Raw genomic sequence first — 17057 nt, forward strand, 5'->3', positions numbered from 1 at the left:
TCAAAAATAAAAATATGTAGGCTTTCCAACCATGTATCACATTTTGCTTGATTCTTAGCTGGAGTGCTACTTAATTACCATTCTCCCCCACCTTTTGTTGAAAATAGCAAGGAACACACACAAAAACAGATTATTGGCTATTTTGTATAATCTGAAAACCACACTCCTGACAATGGCATATTTTTTGTAGAACATCTTCAGTTGAAGTAATTAAATTCTTGTCATGCAGTTTTGATATCCACATGACAATTAATAGCTTGACAAAACAGTCAATACTTGGTAGAAAATGGCTAAAAATAAAACCTAGACAATAACCATACCACATCCCAGAACAAGTTTACATCCAATTAATTAATCCTGACTACAAGATGAAAAGCTAGGAAAACTGAGGAAGTGTTCCAAAGGAATGCTAAAAGTAACTTCAGAGCTACGATAAAAATTGATAAAGCAACTTAAAGTATCTGCAGAGCAATAATAAAAAGTGATATAGCCATCCCAAATCAATAACAACCTAAGATCTTCATATCAGTGTTGGGGTAAGCTTTAATGCCGACTGATCTTCATCATGTGTAATCAATAGAATTTTACTTTGGAACATCAATTTCCCGTTAAAGCATTTGTATAAGTTTCCGGAATTGACACAATAGTCTAATTCTACAAAAATTAGATAAAGGTGAATGTCAATCGAAACAAATTCATAACAGAAGAGGAAGCAAAGAGACTTGTCATGATAAATGTGAATGAATACTCGTTAAATTCAAAATTATTTGTAAATCAAATTTTCTTCAACTTGGGAAATCAAATTTATTATAGCTTCAGACACAAATCTTAAATTTAATTTATATCACAAACATAGAGGGCTAACTTTAGATGTAAAAAGTAGCATAATATGGAAGGCACATAGTGCTGTTAATTTGTAATTGTAAGAAACTGTAATGTTTTGCAACTTTCAATATACTGTAATTACAAAGTATAACTAGAGGCTCCCAGGACCTTGGATTTCTCACCCAAATGTAACCTGCATGATTTGCAGCATCTCAACAACACAGAATCATAGCTGCAATATTTCAACATTCTAGTGACTTCAGTTTAAGAAGTGTTGAACTTTAAAAGTTGGCAAACAGAAGCTAATACCGTAGAGGTGCAAAATTTTGCAGATGCTAAATTTCATAATTTGCTTTGTGAATAGGGGTATTGACTTTAACGATACCTTTATTTTTCGCATCTTCAGTTTTAAAAGAATGAAAATCATATGTAAAATATCTTATTTGGTGAGCTTTTATTTTTTACGATTTCTGAAATGTGGCGAAAATTTCGGTGAGGATAATTTAAGTTAAGTTTAATAACAGTTGAATCAAGGAAATAATCAAAGTAGAAAAATAAACAAACGTTTCTATCGTGTGTTTAAACGAACGCTCCCATCGTGCATTTAAACAAACGCTCCTAGCATGTGTTTAAACAAATGCAAAATGATGTGCCAACACACAATAAATGGCGCACAAACACTAAAATGGGAAACGTGAACGTTTGGAGAAGTGTATCCAGACAAGATAAATTCTCACATAAAATTTCTATAGTGAAATTGAGTGCCCATATCTTCTGAAGCACCCATTTGAGCAAGTACTGAAAGAAGATTATTAATAGATATCAGCAAAAAAAATCTTGAAGCACAAATAAAGGAGCAATTCGAATACGGCAAAATCCAATACATGGCCAGAACCTGAAAACATGAAAAAAAAGACAATCTTCATACATAATATAGCAAACATAATGAAATAGATAAAAGATTTAAACTGAAGATAAGGAAAACAAGATGAAACGCAAAAAAAAAACCCAAAGCACTAGCAATAAGAACCCCCACAAAACATGGGAATGACATTAGGTGCTCTAGAAGGGTAAACATGTCCTGCTCCACCAGCAGCACATTGCAAAGGAATGTAATAGATGTCATAACTCACAACAATCAAGCCAAGTTAAAAACATTTGTAGAATCAGAGGAATTGAACATTGATGTATGACAAATACAAAGTGATGGAATAAGTTCACTTGGACCTTTGGTCAATGTGATCTAGAAAAGGGAGAGTATTTTGAAGACTGTAACTATGGAGTGAAAAAAAGATGCACTTACCAGAGGTAGGCCTAGTGCATGATTTCAAGGTTCTGTTTTCATATTCAACAAAAGTGGTATTGAAATTCATAATTCTTCCATATGAATTTCATATATGGGTGTGTGTAGTAAAAACTACATATGATCAATTTTCTGTTAACAGGTTTAAGTGAATTTTGACTACTCTACAGCTTACCAAACATTATCTCATAAGATCGTGAGTTCAAATTTACTTTCAAGCATTAAGGTCCTGGATTTTCCCAAGTTTGAAATCAATGGTCCACTTGAGGAAAACCAAAAATCCTCAATTAAGTGTCATTGAAAGGGTTGAAGGTACAGACCAAATGAAGTTTCAAAGGTTCTAGGCAAAATAAAATTGTAGGACTTAGACCTCATACACACATGTATTTATTTGAACTTTTACATACCTGCAAATCCCAGCATTACAAAAATGCAATAGCTCTTTAAACATAGTTACATAACTGTGTGTATTTGCATATCAAATTATTGAATAAACAATGAAATATTTCAATAAAAAATACTACATAATACAAATGTATTATTGTCAAATCATTCAAAAAATAAAAACACTACAAAATATTTACATGTATGCTAACGTGTCAACTTTAAGTAACATTTGAATCATTACATGTACATGTATAAATAAACATTAATCTTATTCTTACCTCATAATTGACCCACACAGGTAACAAAATCATAAACTATTTTATTTGTTTAAAGAATCATATAAGGGATTAGGAACATCAAAGTGATTTATATAAACCTGAGTCCAGTGTTTTAATTTATTAAAAGCAGGGGTTCATTTTCAAGAGGATTTGAGACCCAATTCTATTTTTTTTCCAAATAATTTTGGCAAAAAAGAAGCAATAACCTCAGTCTTATCCAGCAATGATACAAACAGCTGGAAGTTGCAAATTCTACTAAAACAGAATAATTCAATATTTTTAATACAGACCATTTTTATTCAATAGAAAATTAGCATCTGCATTGTTTTCCTTTTCTGATATGCAACCACTTCCATATCCACTTTATTTATTACTCAATCTAATTATCAGGCAGATACAAAGCAATTATCACTTTTACAAGAGCTTTCAGATAAAGTAAATGTCTGTCATAACAGAAATTACCAGGAAAGATCAATTTTATATCTCCATCAAAATACGAGTTACACACTCTAAAAGATTCTACAAGTCCCAGACTGACTAGTTTATCCATAAGACATTCTGTATTACATGTTTAGAAAAAAACGATATCTATTTTCATATAGAGTGAAACCTGTCTAGACTGAACCCTGAATAATCTGAAAACCTGTCTAAACTGGACCCTGAATAATCTGAAAACCTGTCTAAACTGAACCCTGAATAATCTAAAAACATCTCTGAACCAAACTATGAATAATCCAAAGACCTGTCTCCAGACAGTTTGTACAGCCCTGTATATCAATTTACATGCATTTTGAACCTTGGTAAATGAAAACCTGTCTAAATCAAACCTATTGTAATCTGTAATGCCAAAAGTGGTTTGGTTTAGACAAGTTTCACTGTACACATTTTTTACCCCGGTGACATATCAAATTTCAGTCTTACCTGTGTCTATTAGTTTCTGGTTAAGTATATGTGCATTGTCTCCTAAAGTCTTATCTTACAGTCAACTATGTCAAGGTCAAGGCTAGCCTGTAAAATAAAGTTTCAATATTCATATACAGTAGAAAAAACACCTGTTTAGCCTACATAGGTTGACAAATGGGAAAAAAATAAAAAATCAATATAAAATTAAAAATAGCTTTACTTTGCATCTTGCTATGTAAACAAAATTACTCAAGGCCATTGACTATAACATTACAACCAGCCAACCGTAGATTTTCAATAAAAGCTGTAAATCAGCTGATTTTTCAAAGTGTATTAGGTTTCAAAACAACCCCAGGACATTTGTCTAATTTCAGATAATCCTGATTAGCACTATGGAGAGATAGATAGCATGTCATTAACACCTTGTTTCATTCAATTTTAATACAATGATGCTAAATTACAATTTGACTAGGGGCTATCTCATGTTAAATGGTTAAAGTAAATATTGTTTTTGAAATACAGCTTGACAAACAAATAACGGTACTTGTATTTAAAAAAAAAAAATAAATTCATTTAAAAAGCAATCTAAATATACTCAAAGCCAGTGATATCTTTATATATTCAACCAATGGAAGTCAAAAACTATATTTTTGATACTATTATGAATAGTCAAATCACCTTGATATTAACAACAGTATTATCAGTCATGTTGTGAACTGTGAATGAATGTGATATAACTTGCCAACTTACTATATTCTACAGCATTTAAGCAACGATTTTCAGATTTTCATATTCATGGTCTAAAATAAAACAAAGCATAAACAAAATCAACGGAGACTGACATGTAAAATGTCGAGAGTTACATATATAAAAGAACAACGATAGAAAAAAATACATGAATACACAAAAGTGTAATGTATGTAATCACAAAATTACAAAAAAAGAACTAAGGTTCAGCAAAAATTATTTTTAGTCTTGAAGAGTCTTGGCCATTTGAATTTGAACATACCAAAAAAGTACCACATACAAACATTTTAGAAACTAAAAATTACCAAAGCAATTAAAAAAAGACAAAAATAATGGGTAAAAAACATACTCTGTGTAGGGGGCAATATTTAGATTACCAATCCTTCACTATTTACCATCAGAAAATGCCAAATAATCTACACCAATATGAATAATGGTTAATGATCAACATTATTTTATGTACTATTTATACAAATAAACATCATCCAAATCAATAAGTAATATCTTTGTATCAAATTTGATATTCTATTTGTACAAGTATACTCCTGGTACTTGGTGAAGCCTGCGGATAATTGAAAACCCAATTCTATCATTATAGAATGGAGCAGTGAAGTGTGAAACTTTATCGCTTGACAAAATCTAAGCTCAGTCTACTTGGAAGAAATTCAATATCAGAAGAAATTTTTGTTTCAGAAATTACTATCTGACTCGTAGCTCTTCCTCATTGGTAAAAGCTGATTTATAGATACTCCTCTGCAGGTTTGTAATGAATTTAAAAAAAAATCAATTTAAAAGCAAACTAATTAGCAAGTTGCATAAACATAACTATGAAAGTATTAGTAGGCTCTCTAAGAACTTTCTCTTTCATAATTTCATCATGAAAATTAAATTCTAAGGAAAAGTTTCTTAAATAGAGCATTGGTCCAGTAAATAAATGGTCTTACTATAAGAGAAGGTAGACACTCAGATGAAATGGGCCCTCTATATGTCAAAAGTAAAATTCATAATTCATAAACACAACAAAAGAACATAATCTTTCTTATAAAAAAATACAAAAACAAGAGGCTCCCAGGAGCCTGAATCGCTCACCTTGTTGAATTTTGCCTTTCAAAGGCAATAAATTAAACAACAAGTTGTCCAACAATTTTGACTCAAGAAGTCTTTGGTAGGACTTATCACAAGATCTTTTCAACAATTGAAAGTTTCTTTTAATCTATCATAGTTTTCAAGATATTGACTGAAAACTATTAAACAAAAAGTAATTTTTCCCCTTTCAAGGGCAATAACTCTTACAAGGAGTCTGGAGACTTTTGTAGTCCTAATAATATACATCATTTCAGCTAATGAAAGAATTTGGATAAACGGTTTTGGAGATATATGTGAAAAACTACTGTCTGACCCCTATGTTCTATTTTTAGTAACAGTGGCCATGTTTTTCAACGAATCAAAAATCCCCACAACAGTTCTATGCAGGATACCCCAAGGAACATTCATAGCAAGTTTGGTTTCAATTGGTCAAGTAGTGTCAGAGGAGAAGATTTTTGTATAATTGTTATTGACGACGACGGACGCCAAGTGATGGCAATAGCTTACACGGCCATTGGCCAGGTGAGCTAAAAAGTCAAAAACAAAAATCTCTAACATGTTGAAAACTGCTTGGAGTGAAACATTTTTTTTCTATCCAAAAACAAGAGGCTATGAGGAGCCTGAATCACTCACCTGAATAAATTTTGCCTTTCAAGGGCAATAAATTAAACGAGGAGTTGTCCAACAGTTTTGCGCCAATGAAATGTTCAGTAGGACTAATCATAAGGATCATTTCATCAATTGAAAGTTTCATTCTATCTATCATAGTTTTCAAGATATTGGCTTAAAACTGCTAAAAACTCCAACATGGCTAATTGATGATCATTGATTGACACAAAAATTTGACCAAAGATAGATCTTATCATGCGGAACACTTACACCCATGTCAGAATTTAGCTAAACGTAATGGTTTTGAAGATTATGTGAAAAACTACTGTCTGACCCCATGTTCTATCTTTAGTAATGGTGGCCATGTTTTTCAATGAATCAAAAATCCCCACACCAATTCTATGCAGGATACCCCAAGGAACATTCAAACGAAGTTTGGTTCAAGTTGGTCAAATAGTGTCAGAGGAGAAGAATTTTTAAGGAAGGAAGACCAAGATGAAGACAGATGCCAAGTGATGGCAGTAGCACACATGCCCTTTGGCAAGGTGAGCTAAAAAGGGACCTTTCTAGCCAGTTAGTGTACCTCAACCTTTTGACCTTTATTTCTAAATAAAATGTCCTATATTCCATGATTAAATTGATTATACACCAGTACTCTGACACATGGAGATCTCTTAATGCATTTTGTATCCCCAATGGTGCTATTACTGCTGTATACTATTTCTTTGACATCACTCTACAACAGAGATTCTGGTGTTTCAGTTTTACCTCAGACATTGTAATGGTCAAAGATACCAAATTACCGCTGATTATAACAAGACACAAACGCCACAATATATTCCCAGGGACAAACAGATCACAACTGATACATATTTACGTCTTATTACTTCCTAATAGAGGCTATTATTGGAAACACGTCAAACAATTTATGTTTTTCCCAAAACTACAGGCCTATATTTAAGGATGATTCGAGCTCTGTCGAAGCTTCAGACACTGATTAATACATCAACAAAATCGAAACTATACTTTGAAAATGTCAGACTGGAGTCACATGTACTGCATGGGAAATGGAGAGCTGCCAAAGATTTGAACCAACCAATATTTTTCATGGATTTCTACCATGATTCGTAATTTGCTCTATTTTTCTCTTGACACAGACAGCCTGTGGTAGATTTCACAAAAAGTCATCAGTGTACAATATGTTTGTTGTCAGTTATATCATAATCATGAAAAGTTGCATTGTGACATCATTCCTTAAAATCAACTTTACACTTAAATCTTTCTTTAAAATCCATCAGAACTGTCAATTTAGATTAACTAAGTAGATCCAAAGCTGCAAAAATCAGTATTACTTAAACCAAATATTTTACTAAGACCATACAACAACTCACTTCACAGGAAACTGTAATTGTAAAAATACTCTCTAATCAAATCCATGGTAAAATTACAGTTTTCCATAAACATTACTCCCTGATCAAATCCATGGTAAAATTACAATTTTCCATAAACAATACTCCCTGATCAAATCCATGGTAAAATAACAGTTTTCCATAAACAATACTCCCTAATCAAATCCATGGTAAAATTACAGTTTTCCATAAATAATACTCCCTGATCAAATCCATGGTAAAATTACAGTTTTCCATAAACAATACTCCTCTCTATCATTTCATGTAGCAAAAAATAGCTAAGTCCAACGAAAAAAACAAAACTGTACGCACTATCTTTATAAAGATACACATCAAATTTGAAATCAATCCATCCATTGAGAGACTCACACAGAGGGACAGACAGACAAGAATATTCTAACATACTGGTACCATCCATTCATTGAGGGTGGTATAATATGGCTGCCATGTTGAATATTACATATACAAAATTTGTTTTAAAGATAAGAAATGTGCCCTAGTGGGACTGCAGTATTTATTAAGTTTTACCATATGTTTGAAGTAAACAAGTTGCATTGGAATTGATAAGGAAGCTCTTAAAAGGCTGTTATTAACTTTTTGAGTTACAGATTTAACACACTTTAAAGTACGTTAGTTCAACATGCTGAAAATGTAGGCATTTCTCCATTATAGGAGATGCACATCTACTCTATGCATGTTTAAATATAAATGCAGTGCAAAGTTAGAATGATAATGGTAAATTTTTTTAGTTACTTATTACACAAAACAGGTACCCCCACTTGGACAGACAGATGAATTTGAGCGGCAACTAGACTTGCTTTTACTGTCTGTGATACAGGTAAAAAGTCGAGACGCAAATACATACTTCCTTTATTATGACACATTACAGTACAAATATAACCATTGCTTTTCTTTTCCATATGCACATAACTTTAAGAACTAAGAAAGCTATGATTCACCAGTAAAAACCAGTAAGTCATTTTAAAATGTATAAGTTTTCCTTTGAGCTGAATTCTAATATATACAAAGAGATGTTTGTAGGCTGATAACATCTATCATACATATACTTTTAATGCATATTACATATTTGGATTTACAAAATCAATTTAGGATTTTTATTAGTACTCTGGTCCTTTTCAAGTACATGTATTAGCCACAACGTAACAAGTCAGCAAAATTATCCTCCACCTGTCTTATTTTCCTCCAAGAATCATTTTTTTCCAAAACTTTTTCTAAAAGTCTAGATAATTTATCATCTGTTGGAAAGCATCTTCAGTGAAAATTTATATTGGTCTTAGAATGTTGACAAATAGTAAACAAAATATTTCAACCTTAGGGAGAATAGATAGGGTAAGGAACATAACTCTTTAAATCAGTGATATGTTTGTATCATATTCAATTTCACCAAAGCCTTTCAGCTTTCCTTCAAACAGAATTAAATCAGTCCAAGTTACTTTGATGCTTACATTAGATTGATGTTAAATGGTAAATACAAACGTTCCAATGATTTGTAAGAGTTGTGTCCCTTACCCTAGGTCTACCTCCTTAACTGGTAATGCCAAATAGGAAATTTTCATTTTTAAAAATCAGTTATTGTTTGTTTGTTGGGGTTTATTGCTGCTCGGACGTTAAACCCAACAAACAAACAATAACTGATTTTTAAAAATTAAAATTTCCTATTTGGCATTAACAAAGACCTGTAATAAGATTTAATTACAGGTCTATGGCATAAATAAAGTCATGAATACATACTTCTAACATGACTTTATTTTTTTTTCATTCATTTCTTCCATTTTGTTTGTACGTAACAATTTTTTTTTAGTTGTTCGCACTGTATAATTCATATTGTGGATTCACAGATTTACCGTTACAAAGTGTAAGCAGGAATTTTTTTCACCACAAAGAAGAACAGAATGAATCATTAAAAAATGAAACTATTTCTTTGAAAATTTTTATGCCTAATAAACAGAAACTGGACTTAAAGTGGTTCGATCTTTGAGAAAAAAATTATAGGATAATAAAATAAAATACTGAATTTGTTAGAATGAGATTTCTTTTGGGTTTAACCTTCATCAGTTAGTGCCCAAAATATAAGAGAGAAAAAGTCAAAATGGACAAACACTATTTGCTGTTATCAGGAAGATTCCACATAAATAGGGTTTGTAAGTCTCGTTCTAGTTTCAGTTTCCCTTCCAGAATTTCTGGTGTAGAACGTATTGAAATCCGAAGACCAATATGCATTTTAGTGTGTACTTCCAGGAAATTCAAACGCTGCTTCACAATGCAAAATCTTCTATTTTATGCTATTCTTAATATTTTTATCTCTTAGAACTTGATAATTGTCATTTTCAATCAGTATTTTTACCCAAAAATGATACTTCACTTTTAATATTGAACTCAATGCTATGTTAATGACGAATCTCCATACATTTGAATGGTAGACTAGGACCCATTCTTACGAAACCACGGTGTCACGTGACGAGACTTACATACCCTATACACAACCATGACTACATATTTTGATAATCAAAATTAAATTATAACAACAGAAACATTTTTGAAAATGTAGTTCCCAACTTACCACTGAAGATATCCTCCAAAGTTCTCAGACTTCTACTACTAATATAACTGAACAATGTAAAGACAGACAATTTTATTGGCTGATCTCTCCCCCGCAGAATAGAATCATGTTTCTAGCTAGTTTCCGCAGCTTTGTCATAAAATCATGCCTTCTTCTCCACATCTAAGCTCTATGAACTATCTGTGCCTGGAAAACCATCAGACCATTTCTATAACACAATATTAACTATCAAAAATCCAACAAGCTTTCCACAAATCAATAGAGTATTGACTGATGCAAGAACAAATTATCGAAACTATCCTGATGCAGTAAAGTCATTCTTTCATAGGCCAATGGCACAAAATAAAGAATTATTTGTCATGGTAGTTTGTTATAGCAAGTCACATATAAAGTAATGCTGTCCAGGATCAATAAAACTCTTAAAACACAAAACCCAAGTTTATTCCGTAAAGGAATATTTCATATATTCAATGTTTTAGGTACTCTTTTCCAATTAATCAATGCCTGTTTTCTGTATGATAAATGAATTATGAATATTTGTGATTTCTATTACCCATAATGAATTTGTGATAATTAAAAGATGAATTGGTTCTAGTCCATCATTGATTTTCTTCATAAAAGGAATTCTGTGCAATTATCTCTCTCTTGGTCCTCGACAAACTGTTCCTGCTAATTTTTGACACAGCATGAAGCAAATTATTACTGACAACTTTGAGCCAATCTCACAGATATTATTTCCTATTATAAGAATTTATTAAACAGCCCATGAGAACAAACAATTTATATTGTATTTTTATGAGTACTTTTGAATGTAAAAGAGGCTTTCAAAAATGGCAAAGGTTGACTTTTTTATATGAGTTTTTCAATAATTACTGCCTGAAATACTTGCTACATACATACATACATACATACATCCATACATACATACATACATACATACATCCAATCATACATCCATACATACATACATGAAAACATTTTTTATTAAATTCCACATTTCTGCTATCGAACAATAAAATGGTCATTACGAATAGTAGTGAATATTTAAATAAAAGCAAACCCCTGCCCTCAAGCACAAAACATGCCTATTTCCCTTTTTTTAGTTTTTAAAAGCCCACTTACAATAAAAATATGAATTAGGAAACAACTAAAATCTACAGCAATCTGCATACCATGCTGACAAACATGGTATTCAAAACTAGAGGCTCTAGAGAGTCTGATTCACTCATCTAGAAAAAATAGTCCTTTTTACCTGTCAAAGGCAATAACTCTATTAAGGAATTGTCATACAACTCAAATTCTTGAGAATTAAAGTAGGCCTTGCTGTAAGAATTATTTCATCAATTGAAGGTATATTTCTATCTATAAGGGTTTTTAATTTATAAGCTTAACACCACAAATTTCATCATGTTTGGATTTTCAAGGGCAATAACTCCAATAAGGAGGCTTCACACTGCCTGGACCCTATAGGAATATTTGTAGGCCTTATCATAAGGATCATTCAACAATTGACATAAATAGATGACAATAGCTCACATGAACCTGTGGTCCAGGGGAGCTAAAATTAATACCCATTAAAGAGTGTTACTTATTTATTGTAAGACATGTAGACAGAAGGAGAAATAGATAGATTGGTAGATGTCTGGACATATGGACAGATTGGTGGATGTCTGTACAGATATATAGACAGACGAGTTGCTGTATTACTTAATCCATTCATAAAAATCAACTACCAGGTAGGCTTACTTTTCTTGTACTCTACTCCAAAGGACATCTCTGTTCAATTGTCAGAATTACATCATCCCAAATGGCCTTTCTACATGAACAGTGATCAGATTCTTCATCTGAAAGAGTATACAGTAAAAATACTATAATCCTTAGGTTAGTTTACCATCATTATAAGACAATGTTGAAATTTATAAAAATAAGGCATCAATGGAATATTAAATGATATCCCGCCAAATAATGGAGAAAAAAAAGATGTTCAAAATGGTGTTACTCAAAAACTACATTGTGGATTTTGAAAATTAAACTTGACCTGCGTTTTATGGTTCTAAACAGCTGTGCAAAGTTTCAAAAAAATTTATTGGACCATTCTCAAGTTATCATCTGGAAACCATTGGGGGACTGACAGGCAGACATGAAATTTTGCAGAGGGTATCAAATAATACCTCCCACTACATATCATGGGGTATAAAAACAAGTGTATATGTCCACTGTTCTCCTCTTAACTGTACATTTTTAACTTTTTAATTACAGGTTGATCTAAGAATTATGCAGAGGATGATATTGTAAATGAAAAGATTTCATGAGCGATTCATTCTGCTTCATTAGAAAGAAAGGAAGGAAAACACAAAATAAATTGATGTGACTAAACTCCATTTTATGGAATACAGTGGTTGCAAAATTATAATTTAAATACTGTAGCCACAACATTGAATTGATATCCTAACAGGGGAAAATAGACATCCATAAAAACAAATTGGTTTACAGTAAGTCAATTGCTTTGAGTAGTAATTTACTAGTGTTAATTAACAGTGTGAATTCCATTCAGTATTTCACATAAATGAATTGAGATCCAATAAATTTAATAAAGGCAGTTGAGAAGTCAGAAAATAGAAAAACAATGACTGGATATATAGCGACCTGCAGTAAAAAAAAATTGAAGGGAATATTTTTCTAAAACTCGACAATCAGTATTATGAGCAATTCTATTACTTTATCAAACTTACATACAACTCTTTTTGGTACACATCCCTAAACTAATAACCATTCTTTCCCTTAAATTGGCAAAAACTCTGGTAAATACCACTATTCAATATTAGCATGGAGAACTTGCCATTCCCAAAAAAAATTACCTATTATATAATATTGCAAATTTTATATGCTGTACACATGTTCAAGGAGTAACTGTAACTTGTTGTAACTACACAGACTTTTTGTACCATGCTAGACTTCTTACAATTAGGCTTTTAGAACAAGGTTCAGTTGCTGCAAGATTAAAGTCATCACTACAGAAGTTTTATGGTCTTCATCATGAACTTGTGGATTGTTAAGGTGTATCCATCTGCACCATGAGAACTGATTTATTAAACATGTAATAGTTTGTCCTTCCTCTTTCATCTACCCTGGACTTGACTTTTTATGAGCAACTCAACAGGTGTTACTAGAAAAGCAGAGGACGCTTACCCTACCGGTGCACCTAGTCCGTGCTCTCAGTTTTTAGTGGAGTCCAAATTACTCATTTACTTTTGTTACTTTGTATGTACTGTTTTGGTTATTTTATGTTATTTGTTGTGAGTGTCTGTTTTCCATGTCTTGTCTTTGTTCCTGGATTACATTCTTTTGATTCCACTACAATCTTGGTTCCCTTGATTACTCTTCCATGTCTGGTCTTTCTTCCTGGATTACATTCTTTTGATTTCCACTACAATCTTGGTTCCCTTGATTACTCTTCCATGTCTGGTCTTTCTTCCTGAATTACATTCTTTTGATTTCCACTACAATCTTGGTTCCCTTGATTACTCTTCCATGTCTGGTCTTTCTTCCTGAATTACATTCTTTTGATTTCCACTACAATCTTGGTTCCCTTGATTACTCTTCCATGTCTGGTCTTTCTTCCTGAATTACATTCTTTTGATTTCCACTACAATCTTGGTTCCCTTGATTACTCTTTCATGTCTGGTCTTTGTTCCTGATATTACATTCTTTTGATTTCTGCAAGAATCTTGGTTCCCTTGATTACTCTTCCATGTCTGGTCTTTCTTCCTGGATTACATTCTTTTAATTTCCACTACAACCTTGGTTTCCTTGATTACTCTTTCATCAGCAGCATAACAATCCAATTTGAAGGAAGGTCTAAATATCCCCTAAAAATTGTATGTAATAAATTATCAAATCCAAAAGAATTAAAATAGAATGCCAAATCCAGCACCAAGAAGTTCTACCATGTGCAATACAAGGAATGAAGTCTTGGTGTTTTATGAATTTCAAAATTTCAAAAAATTTTCAAAAGAAAAGGTATCTGTGCTGTAATATCATGATTATCATAGGTGTTAACCTTCTAAACCTCTAAAGCAGGAGATCACTCTTGCAATATTTGTTTTCAAAGTAGGAGATTTTTTTAATTATTGTTTTTTGACATATCGAATTCAATGCAACTTTAATCCGTAAATTTCAGTTTCGTTTAATATATCGAATTTGACCTTACGCAAGGTAATATAATGATAGTAATTGTCTTAATGTTAAGTTCCAGATCAATTTGTTTTTGAAAAAACTGAAATAGATTATTCATTAATTACAATTTTTTAAGCCAAACGTTTAGAGAAAAGATCTTAAACTCCCGCCTTGATATGGACATAAAGCAGGAGATTGTTTGTGATGCAATATTGTGAGGCTCATGTCAAAGGCAGGAGAGTTAACACTATGTGAATATTCATACACTAGTTTTCAAGCAAAATCTTAGTGTCCATGAAAGAAATCCTTTGTTTAATCTTTTAATTTTCATGCCTATACATACATTCAATAACATGTATACAAGTCATTGAACAAATTCAAAAATTAAGTGTCTATGAGTGCTGATTATTTAGACAAGGATGTAGACAATAACACCATACCATTACACCACAATATATTTTTTCAACTTTATGAAAACATTATGGTTCTAAGGGAAGTAACTCTATTACAAATCTTTTTCAAAACAATTCATAAATTAGGCTAAAAACCACTAATTCCACTTTCCATAGGCTTCTATGCTAATTTCACAATATTCAATGGCTTCTCTGGACTTTACCTTAACTTTAACCTGCAGAGGACTATATATCAGCATGATTCTACATATGTCAGCTCACAATCCTCAGAATGGCATGTGGGGTTAGCAGACTTGCAGTGCAGTACTGGTCACTGGAAGTGAAGGGTCTATAAATAGCATGGGAAATCCCAGTGTTTTCACAAGATAGGGGTATATTTAAAAATCATTATGGAGATTAGGCTTCACATCACAAGAAGCAAAATGCACCTATAAAATGTACAGAAATGTTTTTCCTTTCAGAAACTGTTTAAATTTTTTAAATAAGATGAGAACTTTTTTCACAGCACTATGAGGAACAGGGGTAATTTCTGCGTAGGACTATTTTTGCGTACGTTCCAAATGCTCATTGGTTGAATTGGTGGTCTGTAACCTAAACAGCAGGTATTATAATAAGGTACTTTAAGTTTGCTTTATATTCTGAAAATATCATGTTGAACTTTGAAAATCACCAAAAAAATCAGCAATATTACCAAGTTAATCAACAATTTATGTGAAAAAAAAACTGGAATCTTAATGATTTATACAAAAACTGATTTTTTTTTTCAGGAAAAAATGGAAAACAATTTGTGGTAAAATTTTACAACATTATGAGCAAAGACTAAGTGTTTGAGAATATAAATTGCTCTACTTTAGAATATAATTTTATTGAGTGGAAAGAGAAAGACAGCATGTTCTTTTTTAAATAAAAGATTGACTGGCAAATCTGATTTATTTGGTTTCATTAAATACCATTCAGCAGTGTAATAGGAGTAATGGAGAATAGATGGGTGACCCTCTGTGTAACAGAAGAAAGAGAGTATGGACAGAAGGAATGATAGACAACCCTATCACTACATGTATATATACAAAAAACATTTCTTTGCAGGCCAAGATTAATTAATGTCAATTTCAAGATCAAGTTAATGTAACATAATTTCTTTTGTAATAGATGTTTCTAGGGCCAAATAAAAAAAAATTATGTGTAGATCTGGTCACTGCCAACATAAATCTTTTCTGCCCCCCCCCCAAAAAAAAAAAAAAAACATCGACCAACCATAACTTTCTAATCATTTGTTTTTTTGGATGGAAGGAAGGATAGACAACCCTATTACTACATGTATATATACAAAAAACATTTCTTTGCAGGCCAAGATTAATTAATGTCAATTTCAAGATCAAGTTAATGTAACATAATTTCTTTTGTAATAGATATTTCTAGGGCCAAATAAAAAAAAATATGTGTAGACCTGGTCACTGCCAACCCTAAATCTTTTCTGCCCAAAAAACAAACAACATCGACCGACCATAACTTTCTAATCACTTGTTTTTTTGTTTTTTTTTAAGTTTAGAGCTTAGTCACCATGGTAATAAGATTAAAATTTTAAAACACGGAATTAGAGTTCATATTGCGGTAAAAGGATGTGCTAATAAATGAAAAAGAACTTCTGAAATGAACAATAAAATTTTAATGAAAAGAACAAAAAATGGAAGAAAAATTCCCTACTCAATGACCTCACATTTCTACACATTGTATGTGCCAACCAGAACCGAAGATATTTTTTTATTTAGCCTAATACTTCATCACATTCATGAGACTGAAAAATATAAGAAAGTAATCTCAAAGGTTCAGTGAACATATCACCAATTAATTAAAATTCTTACAGAATACTTTTATTTCCAGGAAGAACAAATATCTGAACCCACAAGATATATCATTTAGAAATAAAGTTTTAATAAAGCAGGAAGTATTCAAATAATACAACAAAAATTTCTTGGTTAGGTTCCTCGCATCCACTGAAAACCCAGAACTGTTAACACTTTATAGTTTACTTTCTGTGATTGAGAAATGTACAAAGCCTAAACAAACTTTGCTTTCTTACTAAGACTTCTGAATTTATTAATTTAATGTAAACCTTATAAGAAATCCTGATTTGTGATTCCATCCATTCCAATGACAATAAAAATCTCAGCACCTGCTAACCCCACACCCTACCCATCCATCCCCCTGTAATTGATCAAATGATCTGTGCCTTACAAGTTCTCCTCACTGCAGAACTGAAACTCTCACAAAGAGGTTTCAGCAAACACAGATTTTTATAGCCCATTATAAAAATCCTTGCTGCAAAAAGTATAGAAAACA

The 17057-nt window shown here is 31.9% G+C and overlaps 1 protein-coding gene and 1 long non-coding RNA gene across 4 annotated transcripts in view; one reads left to right on the forward strand and one right to left on the reverse strand.

Moving 5' to 3' along the window:
* The window catches only part of LOC148616838 (uncharacterized), a 55432-nt gene extending 44931 nt beyond the window's left edge, over positions 1 to 10501 (reverse strand). The window contains exons 1-3 of one of the 3 annotated variants that reach the window (XM_088583952.1): positions 10129 to 10501; positions 4447 to 4496; positions 3715 to 3801 (exon numbers count right to left, since the gene is read on the reverse strand). The gene's annotated coding sequence lies outside the window, so the exon portion shown is untranslated. Of the gene's footprint in view, positions 1 to 3714; positions 4426 to 4446; positions 4497 to 10128 lie in introns of those variants that run through there. The other 2 variants (XM_088583951.1, XM_088583953.1) reach the window with 2 other exon arrangements.
* A 1238-nt stretch (positions 10502 to 11739) lies between these two features.
* LOC148616839 (uncharacterized) lies at positions 11740 to 15870 on the forward strand. Its single transcript, XR_015922308.1, has 3 exons — positions 11740 to 11864; positions 12388 to 12620; positions 15485 to 15870. It is a non-coding gene; the product is annotated as an uncharacterized LOC148616839 (long non-coding RNA).
* The last annotated feature ends 1187 nt before the right edge of the window (positions 15871 to 17057 follow it).

Source organism: Perna viridis, chromosome 5, assembly GCF_037379345.1.
Source record: "Perna viridis isolate PV_CMFRI_1.1 ecotype Kerala chromosome 5, ASM3737934v1, whole genome shotgun sequence".
Classification (NCBI taxonomy): Eukaryota; Metazoa; Mollusca; class Bivalvia; order Mytilida; family Mytilidae; genus Perna; species Perna viridis.